General features: G+C 44.6%; 6 non-coding genes across 6 annotated transcripts; all 6 read right to left on the bottom strand.

The window, feature by feature from the left end:
- Positions 1-206: 206 nt before the first annotated feature.
- Positions 207-507, bottom strand: LOC149441524 (signal recognition particle RNA). Its single transcript, XR_016307345.1, has one exon.
- A 4,307-nt stretch (positions 508-4,814) lies between these two features.
- On the bottom strand, positions 4,815-5,115 carry LOC149441525 (signal recognition particle RNA). Its single transcript, XR_016307342.1, has one exon.
- A 3,167-nt stretch (positions 5,116-8,282) lies between these two features.
- LOC149441526 (signal recognition particle RNA) lies at positions 8,283-8,583 on the bottom strand. Its single transcript, XR_016307335.1, has one exon.
- Positions 8,584-13,580: 4,997 nt separating this feature from the next.
- LOC149441527 (signal recognition particle RNA) lies at positions 13,581-13,881 on the bottom strand. Its single transcript, XR_016307343.1, has one exon.
- Positions 13,882-17,065: 3,184 nt separating this feature from the next.
- LOC149441528 (signal recognition particle RNA) lies at positions 17,066-17,366 on the bottom strand. The gene has a single exon (XR_016307352.1).
- Positions 17,367-21,669: 4,303 nt separating this feature from the next.
- LOC149441529 (signal recognition particle RNA) lies at positions 21,670-21,970 on the bottom strand. The gene has a single exon (XR_016307347.1).
- Between the last annotated feature and the right edge of the window lie 246 nt (positions 21,971-22,216).

The raw sequence follows: 22,216 nt of genomic DNA on the forward strand, positions 1-22,216 counted from the left end.
CGATTTCAATCCCCCCTAAATAACCACAACTATTTCAAAGATGATCATTGCTGCATTCAATCTTGAAAAGAAAGCAATGCTATATATTACAAAAAAACACCTCAAAAAGTTAAAATATTTAAGTGATGAAATCACACATAGAGAAGACTGTAGATACTGTATGTGAGGGCAATAAAGCTGTAAAAAAGCGTAATAATAATTGAGCAAAAAGTCTGTGTCTCACTGTGTTGTCCAGGCTGCTCTACACTGGCTATTCACAGGCGCAATCCCACTACTGATCAGCATGGGGGATTTGACCTGCTCCATTTCTGACCTGGGCCGGTTCACCCCTCCTTAGGGCAACCTGGCGGCTCCAGGCTCCCCTAGAGCCACCATATTGATACTGAACTTAGTGTGGACACCCGCTCAAAATAGCACAGAGTAGACCAGAACTCCTGGACTCAAGCAATCCAACAGCCTCAGCCTCCCAAGTAGCTGGGATTACAGACGCACGCCACCGCACCCGGCAGGAAAAGTGCATGGCTTTGTGATATTAGAGGCTCAGAGCCAAAGAATGTCAAAGACCTGCCATCTAGTGTCAATATTGCTAATTACAAGTGTGTCATTGACATTACAAGAAACATGTTACCAAAGTACAGAATGAATGGAACACTAGGAATTCAGGGAACACATTAAGGTGAGGGAGGGTGGGGTGGAGGGGGCTGACTGGGGCTTTTACAGGGAGGCTAAACAGCAATGTAATCCTTGAATTAGGGGAAGCTGATACAAAGTTCTGCTAATTTAACTCTCTATTATCTGCCTGGGACTGTCTATCACTTCAAAGGATTCCGATTGATCCAGTCTGGGTGTATCAGTTGTATTACAATCTGTTCTCTATTTTTCATCTACTTTTACATTATTTTCCAAATAAATGAATAACTGATACAGATAACAGAAATATTTTATACAAGAAAAAACAAATGATTGGAAAAAAGCTTGATCTACCATGGAAATATCTTAAACTGTCGTGGTAAGAAAATGACATCATTTCTGACAGTTCTTCTGGGCTTTTGTCAACTTGTTCTGAAGTGTACTTCTCTTCAGCCCTAGAAAACAATGTTGACTTTACATTCTCAATATTACTACCAATTTTAGGGATATTATCAATTGTATCAATGCTTATAAATATTGATATTATTATATACAAAATGGAACCTTGCAGTTGTATGTTTAATACTGAACTTAGTGTGGACACCTGATTGACATAGCACAGGGCAGACCAGACCTCCTGGATGTATAGCAATCTCAACATCCTCAGCCTCCCATGTAGATGGGATTACAGATATACGCCATTGCATCCAGCAGAGGAAGGAGCTTGCTCTGAGATACTAGAACAGTGTTTCTCAACCCTTTTCCCTTCGAGGAACCCCTGGCAAAAAGTTTGAGATCTCGGGGAACCCCTGAAATAATGTTCACATCTACAGCTCACTGATTGATTGGTATGATCAGCAAGCTATTGCTAATACAACAATTATTTTTAGAAATAGCAGTAAATAAAAGAATAAATATTAAAATGTAACTATTTATTGTGAAACTTGTGCTTTCTCTTTGTTTGGGGGGGCAGCAGGGCAGGATACAGGGGCTCACATCTCTACAGCTCACTGAACATTGATTGGTATGATCAGCAAGCTATTGCTAATACAACAATTATTTTTAGAAATAGCAGTAAATAAAAGAATAAATATTAAAACGTACCTATTTATTGTGAAACTTGTGCTTTCTCTTTGTTTGGGGGGGGGGGGAGGCAGGGCAGAATACAGGGGCTCAGGTGGGTTCATTACATGAGGGAGAAGCAGGACACATTACATGGAAGCAGGGTACATTATGTGGAAACAGGGCACATTACATCAGGAAAGAGCACATTGTGTAACAGCAGGGCACAATACATGGGAACAGGGCACATTACATTGGAGCAGAGCATATTATACGGTAGCAGAGCATATTACATGGGGGCAGAGCCCATTACATGGGAGCAGAGAACATTACATGGGAGCAGGGTACATTACATGGGAGCAGAGCATATTACATGGGAGCAGAGCATATTACATGGGAGCAGGGCACATTACATGGAAGCAGGTTACATTACATGGGAGCAGGGCACATTACATGGGAGCAGGGTACATTACATGGGAGCAGAGCATATTACATGGGAGCAGAGCATATTACATGGGAGCAGGGCACATTACATGGGAGCAGGGTACATTACATGGGAGCAGAGCACATTACATGAGAGCAGGGCATATTATGTGGGAGCAGGGCACATTACATGGGAGCAGGTTACATTACATGGGAGCAGGGCACATTACATGGGAGCAGGGTACATTACATGGGAGCAGAGCACATTACATGGGAACAGAGCAGATTATACGGTAGCAAAGCATATTACATGGGGGCAGAGCACATTACATGGGAGCAGGGTACATTACATGGGAGCAGAGCATATTACATGGGAGCAGAGCATATTACATGGGAGCAGGGCACATTACATGGGAGCAGGTTACATTACATGGGAGCAGGGCACATTACATGGGAGCAGGGCACATTACATGGGAGCAGGGTACATTACATGAGAGCAGAGCACATTACATGAGAGCAGGTCATATTATGTGGGAGCAGGGCACATTACATGGAGACAGGGCACATTACCTGGCAGCAGGGCAAATTATGTAGGAGCAAAGAAGATTATATGAGGGCAGGGCACATTACATGGAGACAGGGCACATTATGTGGGAGCTGAGCATATTACATGGGAGCAGGGCATATTACATGGGAGCAGAGCATATTACATAGGAGCAGGGCACATTACATGAGAGCAGAGCACATTATATGGGAGCAGAGCATATTACATGGGAGCTGGGCATATTACATGGGAGCAGGGCACATTACATGAGAGCAGGGCAGATTATGTGGGAGCAGGGTACATTACATGGAGACAGGGCACATTACATGAGAGCAGGGCACATTATATGAGAGCAGAGCATATTACATGGGAGCTGGGCATATTACATGGGGGCAGGGCAGATTATGTGGGAGCAGGGTACATTACATGGAGACAGGGCACATTACATGAGAGCAGGGCACATTATATGGGAGCAGAGCATATTACATGGGAGCTGGGCATATTACATGGGAGCAGGGCACATTACATGAGAGCAGGGAAGATTATGTGGGAGCAGGGTACATTACATGGAGACAGGGCACATTACATGAGAGCAGGGCAGATAACATAGGAGCAGAGCACATTACATCAGGGCAGAGCACATGATGTGGGAGCAGGGCACATTACATTAGGGCAGGGTAGATTATGTGGAAGCAGAACATATTACATGAAAGCAGGCCACATTACATGGAGACAGGGCACATAACATGAAAGCAGGGCAGATAACATGAGGGCAGAGCACATGATGTGGGAGCAGGATACATTACATGAGGGCAGGGCAGATTATGTGGGACCAGAGCACATCATGGGGCACACAGCCAGGGCCGTGGATAAAAGGGTACCACCAGTCCTCCTATACAGGGTCCAGGCCAGCAGGGGGGCCCAAGCAGCTGGATGAATGGATGTGGGCAGGGAGGGTGATCAGCATGGCGGGGGGGGGGGGGAAATCACTGGGACCGATCCTCTCTTTCTGCAGCAGCTGAAAGCTGGCTTCTTCTCATCTCCCTCCTGCTTTCAGCTGCTGCAGAGAGAGCCATACAGGGAATCAGGGCCAGTAATTGCCCCCACCCCCCGCTGGACCTATCACCCTCCCTGAGCATCATACACTTTCCCCTGCTAACCAGGCCCCCCATGTGCCCCCACCCCCACAGTGCTGCCGGCTTCCCTCCTCTCCTTCCTGCCAGCAGCTGTAAACACACAATAGGATCCTCCAGGATGGAGAGCAGGGGAAGGGTCCAGTATATATGTCACATTAACCAGCCATTTTCTTTACTAAATGAAAACAATGAATGATTGGTACTGATCACTCACTGTGTTCATTCATAACTGAAGCGTTGTAAACCGTGTTTTTTGGGGGGGTGGGGCTTCCCAGGTTGGCTGCATGGGACCCTGTGGTTCCTAACAGCAGCACTGCACACAGCACAGTATGGCACAGTTCCTCACGTCAGAATGCCCGCCGCAGTCCCGGTAAAAGTCGCTGATTGCCGCCGTTTGTAAACGCTATATTGTTATTTTTTTATAGCAAACACATGTAGCGGAATACATTTTGGCTTTGATTTATGATGAAATTTGATTTTTAACATTTTTTATACTGGACATGTTTAATAGCAAAAAGTCAAAAATATATATATATATTTTTTTTTTTTTTTAAATTAAGACCGCACAGGCGATCAAATACCACCGAAAGAAAGCTCTGTTTGTGGGGAAAAGAAGGACATACATTTGATTTGGGTGCAGAGTTGCATGACTGCAAAATTTTCAGTTAAACTAACGCACTGCCATATCGCAAAAAATTGCCTGGTCAGGAAGGGGGGTAAATCCCCTGGAGGGCAAGTGGTTAAAAATTTAAAAAATTTAAAGAAAAACTGTATATAAATAATTATTTATGAAATGAATATTGTCACTGAGAGCGATTTCAATCCCCCCTAAATAACCACAACTATTTCAAAGATGATCATTGCTGCATTCAATCTTGAAAAGAAAGCAATGCTATATATTACAAAAAAACACCCCAAAAAGTTAAAATATTTAAGTGGTGAAATCACACATAGAGAAGACTGTAGATACTGTATGTGAGGGCAATAAAGCTGTAAAAAAGCGTAATAATAATTGAGCAAAAAGTCTGTGTCTCACTGTGTTGTCCAGGCTGCTCTACACTGGCTATTCACAGGTGCAATCCCACTACTGATCAGCATGGGGGATTTGACCTGCTCCATTTCTGACCTGGGCCGGTTCACCCCTCCTTAGGACAACCTGGTGGCCCCAGGCTCCCCTAGAGCCACCATATTGATACTGAACTTAGTGCGGACACCCGCTCAACATAGCACAGAGTAGACCAGAACTCCTGGACTCAAGCAATCCGACAGCCTCAGCCTCCCAAGTAGCTGGGATTACAGACGCACACCACCGCACCCGGCAGGAAAAGTGCATGGCTTTGTGATATTAGAGGCTCAGAGCCAAAGAATGTCAAAGACCTGCCATCTAGTGTCAATATTGCTAATTACAAGTGTGTCATTGACATTACAAGAAACATGTTACCAAAGTGCAGAATGAATGGAACACTAGGAATTCAGGGAACACATTAAGGTGAGGGAGGGTGGGGTGGAGGGGGCTGACTGGGGCTTTTACAGGGAGGCTAAACAGCAATGTAATCCTTGAATTAGGGGAAGCTGATACAAAGTTCTGATAAGTTAACTCTCTATTATCTGCCTGGGACTGTCAATCAATTCAAAGGATTCTGACTGATCCAGTCTGGGTGTATCAGTTGTATTACAATCTGTTCTCTATTTTTCATCTACTTTTACATTATTTTCCAAATAAATGAATAACTGATACAGAGAACAGAAATGCTTTATAAAAGAAAAAAAAACTGATTGGAAAAAAGCTTGATCTACCATGGAAATATCTTAAACTGTCGTGGTAAGAAAATGACATCATTTCTGACAGTTCTTCTGGGCTTTTGTCAACTTGTTCTGAAGTGTACTTCTCTTCAGCCCTAGAAAACAATGTTGACTTTACATTCTCAATATTACTACCAATTTTAGGGATATTATCAATTGTATCAATGCTTATAAATATTGATATTATTATATAAAAAATGGAACCTTGCAGTTGTATGCTTAATACTGAACTTAGTGTGGACACCTGATTGACATAGCACAGGGCAGACCAGAACTCCTGGATGTAAAGCAATGCTCAACATCCTCAGCCTCCCATGTAGATGGGATTACAGATATACGCCATTGCATCCAGCAGAGGAAGGAGCTTGCTCTGAGATACTAGAACAGTGTTTCTCAACCCTTTTCCCTTCGAGGAACCCCTGGCAAAAAGTTTGAGATCTCGGGGGAACCCCTGAAATAATGTTCACATCTACAGCTCACTGATTGATTAGTATGATCAGCAAGCTATTGCTAATACAACAATTATTTTTAGAAATAGCAGTAAATAAAAGAATAAATATTAAAACGTACCTATTTATTGTGAAACTTGTGCTTTCTCTTTGTTTGGGGGGGGCAGCAGGGCAGGATACAGGGGCTCAGGTGGGTTCATTACATGAGGGAGAAGAAGGACACATTACATGGAAGCAGGGCACGTTATGTGAGAACAGAGCACATTGCGTGAGAGCAGGGCATTATGTGGGAACAGGGCACATTACATGAGGAAGGAGCACATTGTGTAACAGCAGGGCACAATACATGGGAACAGGGCACATTACATGGGAGCAGAGCATATTACATGGGAGCAGAGCATATTATATGGTAGCAGAGCATATTACATGGGAGCAGAGCACATTACATGGGAGCAGAGCACATTACATGGGAGCAGGGTACATTACATGGGAGCAGAGCATATTACATAGGAGCAGGGCACATTACATGAGAGCAGAGCACATTATATGGGAGCAGAGCATATTACATGGGAGCTGGGCATATTACATGGGAGCAGGGCACATTACATGAGAGCAGGGCAGATTATGTGGGAGCAGGGTACATTACGTGGAGACAGGGCACATTACATGAGAGCAGGGCACATTATATGGGAGCAGAGCATATTACATGGGAGCTGGGCATATTACATGGGAGCAGGGCACATTACATGAGAGCAGGGAAGATTATGTGGGAGCAGGGCACATTACATGGAGACAGGGCACATTACATGGAGACAGGGCACATTACATTAGGGCAGGGCAGATAACATGAGGGCAGAGCACATGATGTGGGAGCAGGATACATTACATGAGGGCAGCGCAGATTATGTGGGACCAGAGCACATCATGGGGCACACAGCCAGGGCCGTGGATAAGAGGGTACCACCAGTCCTCCTATACAGGGTCCAGGCCAGCAGGGGGGCCCAAGCAGCTGGATGAAATGGCTGTGGGCAGGGAGGGTGATCAGCATGGCGGGGGGGGGGGGGGAATCACTGGGACCGATTCTCTCTTTCTGCAGCAGCTGAAAGCTGGCTTCTTCTCGTCTCCCTCCTGCTTTCAGCTGCTGCAGAGAGAGCCATACAGGGAATCAGGTCCAGTATTTGCCCCCGCCCCCCGCTGTACCTATCACCCTCCCTGAGCATCATACACTTTCCCCTGCTAAACAGGCCCCCCATGTGCCCCCACCCCCACAGTGCTGCCGGCTTCCCTCCTCTCCTTCCTGCCAGCAGCTGTAAACACACAATAGGATCCTCCAGGATGGAGAGCAGGGGAAGGGTCCAGTATATATGTCACATTAACCAGCCATTTTCTTTACTAAATGAAAACAATGAATGATTGGTACCGATCACTCACTGTGTTCATTCATAACTGAAGCGTTGTAAACCGTGTTTTTTGGGGGGGTGGGGCTTCCCAGGTTGGCTGCATGGGACCCTGTGATTCCTAACAGCAGCACTGCACACAGCACAGTATGGCACAGTTCCTCACGTCAGAATGCCCGCCGCAGTCCCGGTAAAAGTCGCTGATTGCCGCCGTTTGTAAACGCTATATTGGGATTTTTTTTATAGCAAACACATGTAGCGGAATACATTTTGGCTTTGATTTATGATGAAATTTGATTTTTAACATTTTTTATACTGGACATGTTTAATAGCAAAAAGTCAAAAATATATATATATTTTTTTTTTTTTTTTAAATTAAGACCGCACAGGCGATCAAATACCACCGAAAGAAAGCTCTGTTTGTGGGGAAAAGAAGGACATACATTTGATTTGGGTGCAGAGTTGCATGACTGCAAAATTTTCAGTTAAACTAACGCACTGCCATATCGCAAAAAATAGCCTGGTCAGGAAGGGGGGTAAATCCTCTGGAGGGCAAGTGGTTAAAAATTTAAAAATTTAAATAAAAACTGTATATAAATAATTATTTATGAAATGAATATTGTCACTGAGAGCGATTTCAATCCCCCCTAAATAACCACAACTATTTCAAAGATGATCATTGCTGCATTCAATCTTGAAAAGAAAGCAATGCTATATATTACAAAAAAACACCCCAAAAAGTTAAAATATTTAAGTGATGAAATCACACATAGAGAAGACTGTAGATACTGTATGTGAGGGCAATAAAGCTGTAAAAAAGCGTAATAATAATTGAGCAAAAAGTCTGTGTCTCACTGTGTTGTCCAGGCTGCTCTACACTGGCTATTCACAGGTGCAATCCCACTACTGATCAGCATGGGGGATTTGACCTGCTCCATTTCTGACCTGGGCCGGTTCACCCCTCCTTAGGACAACCTGGTGGCCCCAGGCTCCCCTAGAGCCACCATATTGATACTGAACTTAGTGTGGACACCCGCTCAACATAGCACAGAGTAGACCAGAACTCCTGGACTCAAGCAATCCGACAGCCTCAGCCTCCCAAGTAGCTGGGATTACAGACGCACGCCACCGCACCCGGCAGGAAAAGTGCATGGCTTTGTGATATTAGAGGCTCAGAGCCAAAGAATGTCAAAGACCTGCCATCTAGTGTCAATATTGCTAATTACAAGTGTGTCATTGACATTACAAGAAACATGTTACCAAAGTACAGAATGAATGGAACACTAGGAATTCAGGGAACACATTAAGGTGAGGGAGGGTGGGGTGGAGGGGGCTGACTGGGGCTTTTACAGGGAGGCTAAACAGCAATGTAATCCTTGAATTAGGGGAAGCTGATACAAAGTTCTGCTAATTTAACTCTCTATTATCTGCCTGGGACTGTCTATCACTTCAAAGGATTCCGATTGATCCAGTCTGGGTGTATCAGTTGTATTACAATCTGTTCTCTATTTTTCATCTACTTTTACATTATTTTCCAAATAAATGAATAACTGATACAGAGAACAGAAATATTTTATACAAGAAAAAACAAATGATTGGAAAAAAGCTTGATCTACCATGGAAATATCTTAAACTGTCGTGGTAAGAAAATGACATCATTTCTGACAGTTCTTCTGGGCTTTTGTCAACTTGTTCTGAAGTGTACTTCTCTTCAGCCCTAGAAAACAATGTTGACTTTACATTCTCAATATTACTACCAATTTTAGGGATATTATCAATTGTATCAATGCTTATAAATATTGATATTATTATATACAAAATGGAACCTTGCAGTTGTATGCTTAATACTGAACTTAGTGTGGACACCTGATTGACATAGCACAGGGCAGACCAGACCTCCTGGATGTATAGCAATCTCAACATCCTCAGCCTCCCATGTAGATGGGATTACAGATATACGCCATTGCATCCAGCAGAGGAAGGAGCTTGCTCTGAGATACTAGAACAGTGTTTCTCAACCCTTTTCCCTTCGAGGAACCCCTGGCAAAAAGTTTGAGATCTCGGGGAACCCCTGAAATAATGTTCACATCTACAGCTCACTGATTGATTGGTATGATCAGCAAGCTATTGCTAATACAACAATTATTTTTAGAAATAGCAGTAAATAAAAGAATAAATATTAAAATGTAACTATTTATTGTGAAACTTGTGCTTTCTCTTTGTTTGGGGGGGCAGCAGGGCAGGATACAGGGGCTCACATCTCTACAGCTCACTGAACATTGATTGGTATGATCAGGAAGCTATTGCTAATACAACAATTATTTTTAGAAATAGCAGTAAATAAAAGAATAAATATTAAAACGTACCTATTTATTGTGAAACTTGTGCTTTCTCTTTGTTTGGGGGGGCAGCAGGGCTGGATACAGGGGCTCAGGTGGGTTCATTACATGAGGGAGAAGCAGGGCACATTACATGGAAGCAGGGCACGTTATGTGAGAACAGAGCACATTGCGTGAGAGCAGGGCATTATGTGGGAACAGGGCACATTACATCAGGAAAGAGCACATTGTGTAACAGCAGGGCACAATACATGGGAACAGGGCACATTACATGGTAGCAGAGCATATTACATGGGAGCAGAGCACATTACATGGGAGCAGAGCACATTACATGGGAGCAGGGTACATTACATGGGAGCAGAGCATATTACATAGGAGCAGGGCACATTACATGAGAGCAGAGCACATTATATGGGAGCAGAGCATATTACATGGGAGCTGGGCATATTACATGGGAGCAGGGCACATTACATGAGAGCAGGGCAGATTATGTGGGAGCAGGGTACATTACATGGAGACAGGGCACATTACATGAGAGCAGGGCACATTACATTAGGGCAGGGCAGATAACATGAGGGCAGAGCACATTACATTAGGGCAGGGCAGATAACATGAGGGCAGAGCACATGATGTGGGAGCAGGATACATTACATTTTTTTTAGAAATAGCTGTAAATAAAAGAATAAATATTAAAACGTACCTATTTATTGTGAAACTTGTGCTTTCTCTTTGTTTGGGGGGGGGGGGGGAGGCAGGGCAGAATACAGGGGCACAGGTGGGTTCATTACATGAGGGAGAAGCAGGACACATTACATGGAAGCAGGGTACATTATGTGGAAACAGGGCACATTACATCAGGAAAGAGCACATTGTGTAACAGCAGGGCACAATACATGGGAACAGGGCACATTACATTGGAGCAGAGCACATTACATGGGAGCAGAGCATATTATACGGTAGCAGAGCATATTACATGGGGGCAGAGCCCATTACATGGGAGCAGAGAACATTACATGGGAGCAGGGTACATTACATGGGAGCAGAGCATATTACATGGGAGCAGAGCATATTACATGGGAGCAGGGCACATTACATGGAAGCAGGTTACATTACATGGGAGCAGGGCACATTACATGGGAGCAGGGTACATTACATGGGAGCAGAGCATATTACATGGGAGCAGAGCATATTACATGGGAGCAGGGCACATTACATGGGAGCAGGGTACATTACATGGGAGCAGAGCACATTACATGAGAGCAGGGCATATTATGTGGGAGCAGGGCACATTACATGGGAGCAGGTTACATTACATGGGAGCAGGGCACATTACATGGGAGCAGGGTACATTACATGGGAGCAGAGCACATTACATGGGAACAGAGCAGATTATACGGTAGCAGAGCATATTACATGGGGGCAGAGCACATTACATGGGAGCAGGGTACATTACATGGGAGCAGAGCATATTACATGGGAGCAGAGCATATTACATGGGAGCAGGGCACATTACATGGGAGCAGGTTACATTACATGGGAGCAGGGCACATTACATGGGAGCAGGGCACATTACATGGGAGCAGGGTACATTACATGAGAGCAGAGCACATTACATGAGAGCAGGTCATATTATGTGGGAGCAGGGCACATTACATGGAGACAGGGCACATTACCTGGCAGCAGGGCAAATTATGTAGGAGCAAAGAAGATTATATGAGGGCAGGGCACATTACATGGAGACAGGGCACATTATGTGGGAGCTGAGCATATTACATGGGAGCAGGGCATATTACATGGGAGCAGAGCATATTACATAGGAGCAGGGCACATTACATGAGAGCAGAGCACATTATATGGGAGCAGAGCATATTACAGGGGAGCTGGGCATATTACATGGGAGCAGGGCACATTACATGAGAGCAGGGCAGATTATGTGGGAGCAGGGTACATTACATGGAGACAGGGCACATTACATGAGAGCAGGGCACATTATATGAGAGCAGAGCATATTACATGGGAGCTGGGCATATTACATGGGGGCAGGGCAGATTATGTGGGAGCAGGGTACATTACATGGAGACAGGGCACATTACATGAGAGCAGGGCACATTATATGGGAGCAGAGCATATTACATGGGAGCTGGGCATATTACATGGGAGCAGGGCACATTACATGAGAGCAGGGAAGATTATGTGGGAGCAGGGTACATAACATGGAGACAGGGCACATTACATGAGAGCAGGGCAGATAACATAGGAGCAGAGCACATTACATCAGGGCAGAGCACATGATGTGGGAGCAGGGCACATTACATTAGGGCAGGGTAGATTATGTGGAAGCAGAACATATTACATGAAAGCAGGCCACATTACATGGAGACAGGGCACATAACATGAAAGCAGGGCAGATAACATGAGGGCAGAGCACATGATGTGGGAGCAGGATACATTACATGAGGGCAGGGCAGATTATGTGGGACCAGAGCACATCATGGGGCACACAGCCAGGGCCGTGGATAAAAGGGTACCACCAGTCCTCCTATACAGGGTCCAGGCCAGCAGGGGGGCCCAAGAAGCTGGATGAATGGATGTGGGCAGGGAGGGTGATCAGCATGGCGGGGGGGGGGGGGAAATCACTGGGACCGATCCTCTCTTTCTGCAGCAGCTGAAAGCTGGCTTCTTCTCATCTCCCTCCTGCTTTCAGCTGCTGCAGAGAGAGCCATACAGGGAATCAGGGCCAGTAATTGCCCCCACCCCCCGCTGTACCTATCACCCTCCCTGAGCATCATACACTTTCCCCTGCTAACCAGGCCCCCCATGTGCCCCCACCCCCACAGTGCTGCCGGCTTCCCTCCTCTCCTTCCTGCCAGCAGCTGTTAACACACAATAGGATCCTCCAGGATGGAGAGCAGGGGAAGGGTCCAGTATATATGTCACATTAACCAGCCATTTTCTTTACTAAATGAAAACAATGAATGATTGGTACTGATCACTCACTGTGTTCATTCATAACTGAAGCGTTGTAAACCGTGTTTTTGGGGGGGTGGGGCTTCCCAGGTTGGCTGCATGGGACCCTGTGGTTCCTAACAGCAGCACTGCACACAGCACAGTATGGCACAGTTCCTCAAGTCAGAATGCCCGCCGCAGTCCTGGTAAAAGTCGGTGATTGCCGCCGTTTGTAAACGCTATATTGGGATTTTTTTTATAGCAAACACATGTAGCGGAATACATTTTGGCTTTGATTTATGATGAAATTTGATTTTTAACATTTTTTATACTGGACATGTTTAATAGCAAAAAGTCAAAAATATCGTTTTTTGTTTTTTTTTTAAATTAAGACCGCACAGGCGATCAAATACCACCGAAAGAAAGCTCTGTTTGTGGGGAAAAGAAGGACATACATTTGATTTGGGTGCAGAGTTGCATGACTGCAAAATTTTCAGTTAAACTAACGCACTGCCATATCGCAAAAAATAGCCTGGTCAGGAAGGGGGGTAAATCCTCTGGAGGGCAAGTGGTTAAAAATTTAAAAAATTTAAAGAAAAACTGTATATAAATAATTATTTATGAAATGAATATTGTCACTGAGAGCGATTTCAATCCCCCCTAAATAACCACAACTATTTCAAAGATGATCATTGCTGCATTCAATCTTGAAAAGAAAGCAATGCTATATATTACAAAAAAACACCCCAAAAAGTTAAAATATTTAAGTGATGAAATCACACATAGAGAAGACTGTAGATACTGTATGTGAGGGCAATAAAGCTGTAAAAAAGCGTAATAATAATTGAGCAAAAAGTCTGTGTTTCACTGTGTTGTCCAGGCTGCTCTACACTGGCTATTCACAGGTGCAATCCCACTACTGATCAGCATGGGGGATTTGACCTGCTCCATTTCTGACCTGGGCCGGTTCACCCCTCCTTAGGACAACCTGGTGGCCCCAGGCTCCCCTAGAGCCACCATATTGATACTGAACTTAGTGCGGACACCCGCTCAACATAGCACAGAGTAGACCAGAACTCCTGGACTCAAGCAATCCGACAGCCTCAGCCTCCCAAGTAGCTGGGATTACAGACGCACGCCACCGCACCCGGCAGGAAAAGTGCATGGCTTTGTGATATTAGAGGCTCAGAGCCAAAGAATGTCAAAGACCTGCCATCTAGTGTCAATATTGCTAATTACAAGTGTGTCATTGACATTACAAGAAACATGTTACCAAAGTGCAGAATGAATGGAACACTAGGAATTCAGGGAACACATTAAGGTGAGGGAGGGTGGGGTGGAGGGGGCTGACTGGGGCTTTTACAGGGAGGCTAAACAGCAATGTAATCCTTGAATTAGGGGAAGCTGATACAAAGTTCTGATAAGTTAACTCTCTATTATCTGCCTGGGACTGTCTATCAATTCAAAGGATTCTGACTGATCCAGTCTGGGTGTATCAGTTGTATTACAATCTGTTCTCTATTTTTCATCTACTTTTACATTATTTTCCAAATAAATGAATAACTGATACAGAGAACAGAAATGCTTTATAAAAGAAAAAAAAACTGATTGGAAAAAAGCTTGATCTACCATGGAAATATCTTAAACTGTCGTGGTAAGAAAATGACATCATTTCTGACAGTTCTTCTGGGCTTTTGTCAACTTGTTCTGAAGTGTACTTCTCTTCAGCCCTAGAAAACAATGTTGACTTTACATTCTCAATATTACTACCAATTTTAGGGATATTATCAATTGTATCAATGCTTATAAATATTGATATTATTATATAAAAAATGTAACCTTGCAGTTGTATGCTTAATACTGAACTTAGTGTGGACACCTGATTGACATAGCACAGGGCAGACCAGAACTCCTGGATGTATAGCAATCTCAACATCCTCAGCCTCCCATGTAGATGGGATTACAGATATACGCCATTGCATCCAGCAGAGGAAGGAGCTTGCTCTGAGATACTAGAACAGTGTTTCTCAACCCTTTTCCCTTCGAGGAACCCCTGGCAAAAAGTTTGAGATCTCGGGGGAACCCCTGAAATAATGTTCACATCTACAGCTCACTGATTGATTGGTATGATCAGCAAGCTATTGCTAATACAACAATTATTTTTAGAAATAGCAGTAAATAAAAGAATAAATATTAAAACGTACCTATTTATTGTGAAACTTGTGCTTTCTCTTTGTTTGGGGGGGGCAGCAGGGCAGGATACAGGGGCTCAGGTGGGTTCATTACATGAGGGAGAAGAAGGACACATTACATGGAAGCAGGGCACGTTATGTGAGAACAGAGCACATTGCGTGAGAGCAGGGCATTATGTGGGAACAGGGCACATTACATCAGGAAAGAGCACATTGTGTAACAGCAGGGCACAATACATGGGAACAGGGCACATTACATGGGAGCAGAGCATATTACATGGGAGCAGAGCATATTATATGGTAGCAGAGCATATTACATGGGAGCAGAGCACATTACATGGGAGCAGAGCACATTACATGGGAGCAGGGTACATTACATGGGAGCAGAGCATATTACATAGGAGCAGGGCACATTACATGAGAGCAGAGCACATTATATGGGAGCAGAGCATATTACATGGGAGCTGGGCATATTACATGGGAGCTGGGCATATTACATGGGAGCAGGGCACATTACATGAGAGCAGGGCAGATTATGTGGGAGCAGGGTACATTACGTGGAGACAGGGCACATTACATGAGAGCAGGGCACATTATATGGGAGCAGAGCATATTACATGGGAGCTGGGCATATTACATGGGAGCAGGGCACATTACATGAGAGCAGGGAAGATTATGTGGGAGCAGGGCACATTACATGGAGACAGGGCGCATTACATGGAGACAGGGCACATTACATTAGGGCAGGGCAGATAACATGAGGGCAGAGCACATCATGTGGGAGCAGGATACATTACATGAGGGCAGCGCAGATTATGTGGGACCAGAGCACATCATGGGGCACACAGCCAGGGCCGTGGATAAGAGGGTACCACCAGTCCTCCTATACAGGGTCCAGGCCAGCAGGGGGGCCCAAGCAGCTGGATGAAATGGATGTGGGCAGGGAGGGTGATCAGCATGGCGGGGGGGGGGGGGAATCACTGGGACCGATTCTCTCTTTCTGCAGCAGCTGAAAGCTGGCTTCTTCTCGTCTCCCTCCTGCTTTCAGCTGCTGCAGAGAGAGCCATACAGGGAATCAGGTCCAGTATTTGCCCCCGCCCCCCGCTGTACCTATCACCCTCCCTGAGCATCATACACTTTCCCCTGCTAAACAGGCCCCCCATGTGCCCCCACCCCCACAGTGCTGCCGGCTTCCCTCCTCTCCTTCCTGCCAGCAGCTGTAAACACACAATAGGATCCTCCAGGATGGAGAGCAGGGGAAGGGTCCAGTATATATGCCACATTAACCAGCCATTTTCTTTACTAAATGAAAACAATGAATGATTGGTACCGATCACTCACTGTGTTCATTCATAACTGAAGCGTTGTAAACCGTGTTTTTTTGGGGGGTGGGGCTTCCCAGGTTGGCTGCATGGGACCCTGTGATTCCTAACAGCAGCACTGCACACAGCACAGTATGGCACAGTTCCTCAAGTCAGAATGCCCGCCGCAGTCCCGGTAAAAGTCGCTGATTGCCGCCGTTTGTAAACGCTATATTGGGATTTTTTTTATAGCAAACACATGTAGCGGAATACATTTTGGCTTTGATTTATGATGAAATTTGATTTTTAACATTTTTTATACTGGACATGTTTAATAGCAAAAAGTCAAAAATATATATATATTTTTTTTTTTTTTTAAATTAAGACCGCACAGGCGATCAAATACCACCGAAAGAAAGCTCTGTTTGTGGGGAAAAGAAGGACATACATTTGATTTGGGTGCAGAGTTGCATGACTGCAAAATTTTCAGTTAAACTAACGCACTGCCATATCGCAAAAAATAGCCTGGTCAGGAAGGGGGGTAAATCCTCTGGAGGGCAAGTGGTTAAAAATTTAAAAAATTAAAGAAAAACTGTATATAAATAATTATTTATGAAATGAATATTGTCACTGAGAGCGATTTCAATCCCCCCTAAATAACCACAACTATTTCAAAGATGATCATTGCTGCATTCAATCTTGAAAAGAAAGCAATGCTATATATTACAAAAAAACACCTCAAAAAGTTAAAATATTTAAGTGATGAAATCACACATAGAGAAGACTGTAGATACTGTATGTGAGGGCAATAAAGCTGTAAAAAAGCGTAATAATAATTGAGCAAAAAGTCTGTGTCTCACTGTGTTGTCCAGGCTGCTCTACACTGGCTATTCACAGATGCAATCCCACTACTGATCAGCATGGGGGATTTGACCTGCTCCATTTCTGACCTGGGCCGGTTCACCCCTCCTTAGGGCAACCTGGCGGCTCCAGGCTCCCCTAGAGCCACCATATTGATACTGAACTTAGTGTGGACACCCGCTCAAAATAGCACAGAGTAGACCAGAACTCCTGGACTCAAGCAATCCAACAGCCTCAGCCTCCCAAGTAGCTGGGATTACAGACGCACGCCACCGCACCCGGCAGGAAAAGTGCATGGCTTTGTGATATTAGAGGCTCAGAGCCAAAGAATGTCAAAGACCTGCCATCTAGTGTCAATATTGCTAATTACAAGTGTGTCATTGACATTACAAGAAACATGTTACCAAAGTGCAGAATGAATGGAACACTAGGAATTCAGGGAACACATTAAGGTGAGGGAGGGTGGGGTGGAGGGGGCTGACTGGGGCTTTTACAGGGAGGCTAAACAGCAATGTAATCCTTGAATTAGGGGAAGCTGATACAAAGTTCTGCTAATTTAACTCTCTATTATCTGCCTGGGACTGTCTATCACTTCAAAGGATTCCGATTGATCCAGTCTGGGTGTATCAGTTGTATTACAATCTGTTCTCTATTTTTCATCTACTTTTACATTATTTTCCAAATAAATGAATAACTGATACAGATAACAGAAATATTTTATACAAGAAAAAACAAATGATTGGAAAAAAGCTTGATCTACCATGGAAATATCTTAAACTGTCGTGGTAAGAAAATGACATCATTTCTGACAGTTCTTCTGGGCTTTTGTCAACTTGTTCTGAAGTGTACTTCTCTTCAGCCCTAGAAAACAATGTTGACTTTACATTCTCAATATTACTACCAATTTTAGGGATATTATCAATTGTATCAATGCTTATAAATATTGATATTATTATATACAAAATGTAACCTTGCAGTTGTATGTTTAATACTGAACTTAGTGTGGACACCTGATTGACATAGCACAGGGCAGACCAGACCTCCTGGATGTATAGCAATCTCAACATCCTCAGCCTCCCATGTAGATGGGATTACAGATATACGCCATTGCATCCAGCAGAGGAAGGAGCTTGCTCTGAGATACTAGAACAGTGTTTCTCAACCCTTTTCCCTTCGAGGAACCCCTGGCAAAAAGTTTGAGATCTCGGGGAACCCCTGAAATAATGTTCACATCTACAGCTCACTGATTGATTGGTATGATCAGCAAGCTATTGCTAATACAACAATTATTTTTAGAAATAGCAGTAAATAAAAGAATAAATATTAAAATGTAACTATTTATTGTGAAACTTGTGCTTTCTCTTTGTTTGGGGGGGCAGCAGGGCAGGATACAGGGGCTCACATCTCTACAGCTCACTGAACATTGATTGGTATGATCAGCAAGCTATTGCTAATACAACAATTATTTTTAGAAATAGCAGTAAATAAAAGAATAAATATTAAAACGTACCTATTTATTGTGAAACTTGTGCTTTCTCTTTGTTTGGGGGGGGGGGGGAGGCAGGGCAGAATACAGGGGCTCAGGTGGGTTCATTACATGAGGGAGAAGCAGGACACATTACATGGAAGCAGGGTACATTATGTGGAAACAGGGCACATTACATCAGGAAAGAGCACATTGTGTAACAGCAGGGCACAATACATGGGAACAGGGCACATTACATTGGAGCAGAGCATATTATACGGTAGCAGAGCATATTACATGGGGGCAGAGCCCATTACATGGGAGCAGAGAACATTACATGGGAGCAGGGTACATTACATGGGAGCAGAGCATATTACATGGGAGCAGAGCATATTACATGGGAGCAGGGCACATTACATGGAAGCAGGTTACATTACATGGGAGCAGGGCACATTACATGGGAGCAGGGTACATTACATGGGAGCAGAGCATATTACATGGGAGCAGAGCATATTACATGGGAGCAGGGCACATTACATGGGAGCAGGGTACATTACATGGGAGCAGAGCACATTACATGAGAGCAGGGCATATTATGTGGGAGCAGGGCACATTACATGGGAGCAGGTTACATTACATGGGAGCAGGGCACATTACATGGGAGCAGGGTACATTACATGGGAGCAGAGCACATTACATGGGAACAGAGCAGATTATACGGTAGCAGAGCATATTACATGGGGGCAGAACACATTACATGGGAGCAGGGTACATTACATGGGAGCAGAGCATATTACATGGGAGCAGAGCATATTACATGGGAGCAGGGCACATTACATGGGAGCAGGTTACATTACATGGGAGCAGGGCACATTACATGGGAGCAGGGCACATTACATGGGAGCAGGGTACATTACATGAGAGCAGAGCACATTACATGAGAGCAGGTCATATTATGTGGGAGCAGGGCACATTACATGGAGACAGGGCACATTACCTGGCAGCAGGGCAGATTATGTAGGAGCAAAGAAGATTATATGAGGGCAGGGCACATTACATGGAGACAGGGCACATTATGTGGGAGCTGAGCATATTACATGGGAGCAGGGCATATTACATGGGAGCAGAGCATATTATATAGGAGCAGGGCACATTACATGAGAGCAGAGCACATTATATGGGAGCAGAGCATATTACATGGGAGCTGGGCATATTACATGGGAGCAGGGCACATTACATGAGAGCAGGGCAGATTATGTGGGAGCAGGGTACATTACATGGAGACAGGGCACATTACATGAGAGCAGGGCACATTATATGAGAGCAGAGCATATTACATGGGAGCTGGGCATATTACATGGGGGCAGGGCAGATTATGTGGGAGCAGGGTACATTACATGGAGACAGGGCACATTACATGAGAGCAGGGCACATTATATGGGAGCAGAGCATATTACATGGGAGCTGGGCATATTACATGGGAGCAGGGCACATTACATGAGAGCAGGGAAGATTATGTGGGAGCAGGGTACATTACATGGAGACAGGGCACATTACATGAGAGCAGGGCAGATAACATAGGAGCAGAGCACATTACATCAGGGCAGAGCACATGATGTGGGAGCAGGGCACATTACATTAGGGCAGGGTAGATTATGTGGAAGCAGAACATATTACATGAAAGCAGGCCACATTACATGGAGACAGGGCACATAACATGAAAGCAGGGTAGATAACATGAGGGCAGAGCACATGATGTGGGAGCAGGATACATTACATGAGGGCAGGGCAGATTATGTGGGACCAGAGCACATCATGGGGCACACAGCCAGGGCCGTGGATAAAAGGGTACCACCAGTCCTCCTATACAGGGTCCAGGCCAGCAGGGGGGCCCAAGCAGCTGGATGAATGGATGTGGGCAGGGAGGGTGATCAGCATGGCGGGGGGGGGGGGAAATCACTGGGACCGATCCTCTCTTTCTGCAGCAGCTGAAAGCTGGCTTCTTCTCATCTCCCTCCTGCTTTCAGCTGCTGCAGAGAGAGCCATACAGGGAATCAGGGCCAGTAATTGCCCCCACCCCCCGCTGGACCTATCACCCTCCCTGAGCATCATACACTTTCCCCTGCTAACCAGGCCCCCCATGTGCCCCCACCCCCACAGTGCTGCCGGCTTCCCTCCTCTCCTTCCTGCCAGCAGCTGTAAACACACAATAGGATCCTCCAGGATGGAGAGCAGGGGAAGGGTCCAGTATATATGTCACATTAACCAGCCATTTTCTTTACTAAATGAAAACAATGAATGATTGGTACTGATCACTCACTGTGTTCATTCATAACTGAAGCGTTGTAAACCGTGTTTTTTGGGGGGGTGGGGCTTCCCAGGTTGGCTGCATGGGACCCTGTGGTTCCTAACAGCAGCACTGCACACAGCACAGTATGGCACAGTTCCTCACGTCAGAATGCCCGCCGCAGTCCCGGTAAAAGTCGCTGATTGCCGCCGTTTGTAAACGCTATATTGTTATTTTTTTATAGCAAACACATGTAGCGGAATACATTTTGGCTTTGATTTATGATGAAATTTGATTTTTAACATTTTTTATACTGGACATGTTTAATAGCAAAAAGTCAAAAATATATATATATATATTTTTTTTAAAATTAAGACCGCACAGGCGATCAAATACCACCGAAAGAAAGCTCTGTTTGTGGGGAAAAGAAGGACATACATTTGATTTGGGTGCAGAGTTGCATGACTGCAAAATTTTCAGTTAAACTAACGCACTGCCATATCGCAAAAAATTGCCTGGTCAGGAAGGGGGGTAAATCCCCTGGAGGGCAAGTGGTTAAAAATTTAAAAAATTTAAAGAAAAACTGTATATAAATAATTATTTATGAAATGAATATTGTCACTGAGAGCGATTTCAATCCCCCCTAAATAACCACAACTATTTCAAAGATGATCATTGCTGCATTCAATCTTGAAAAGAAAGCAATGCTATATATTACAAAAAAACACCCCAAAAAGTTAAAATATTTAAGTGGTGAAATCACACATAGAGAAGACTGTAGATACTGTATGTGAGGGCAATAAAGCTGTAAAAAAGCGTAATAATAATTGAGCAAAAAGTCTGTGTCTCACTGTGTTGTCCAGGCTGCTCTACACTGGCTATTCACAGGCGCAATCCCACTACTGATCAGCATGGGGGATTTGACCTGCTCCATTTCTGACCTGGGCCGGTTCACCCCTCCTTAGGGCAACCTGGCGGCTCCAGGCTCCCCTAGAGCCACCATATTGATACTGAACTTAGTGTGGACACCCGCTCAAAATAGCACAGAGTAGACCAGAACTCCTGGACTCAAGCAATCCAACAGCCTCAGCCTCCCAAGTAGCTGGGATTACAGACGCACGCCACCGCACCCGGCAGGAAAAGTGCATGGCTTTGTGATATTAGAGGCTCAGAGCCAAAGAATGTCAAAGACCTGCCATCTAGTGTCAATATTGCTAATTACAAGTGTGTCATTGACATTACAAGAAACATGTTACCAAAGTGCAGAATGAATGGAACACTAGGAATTCAGGGAACACATTAAGGTGAGGGAGGGTGGGGTGGAGGGGGCTGACTGGGGCTTTTACAGGGAGGCTAAACAGCAATGTAATCCTTGAATTAG

Source organism: Staurois parvus, unplaced genomic scaffold, assembly GCF_062004578.1.
Source record: "Staurois parvus isolate SC_StPar_1 unplaced genomic scaffold, SC_StPar_1.0 ptg000978l, whole genome shotgun sequence".
Classification (NCBI taxonomy): domain Eukaryota; kingdom Metazoa; phylum Chordata; class Amphibia; order Anura; family Ranidae; genus Staurois; species Staurois parvus.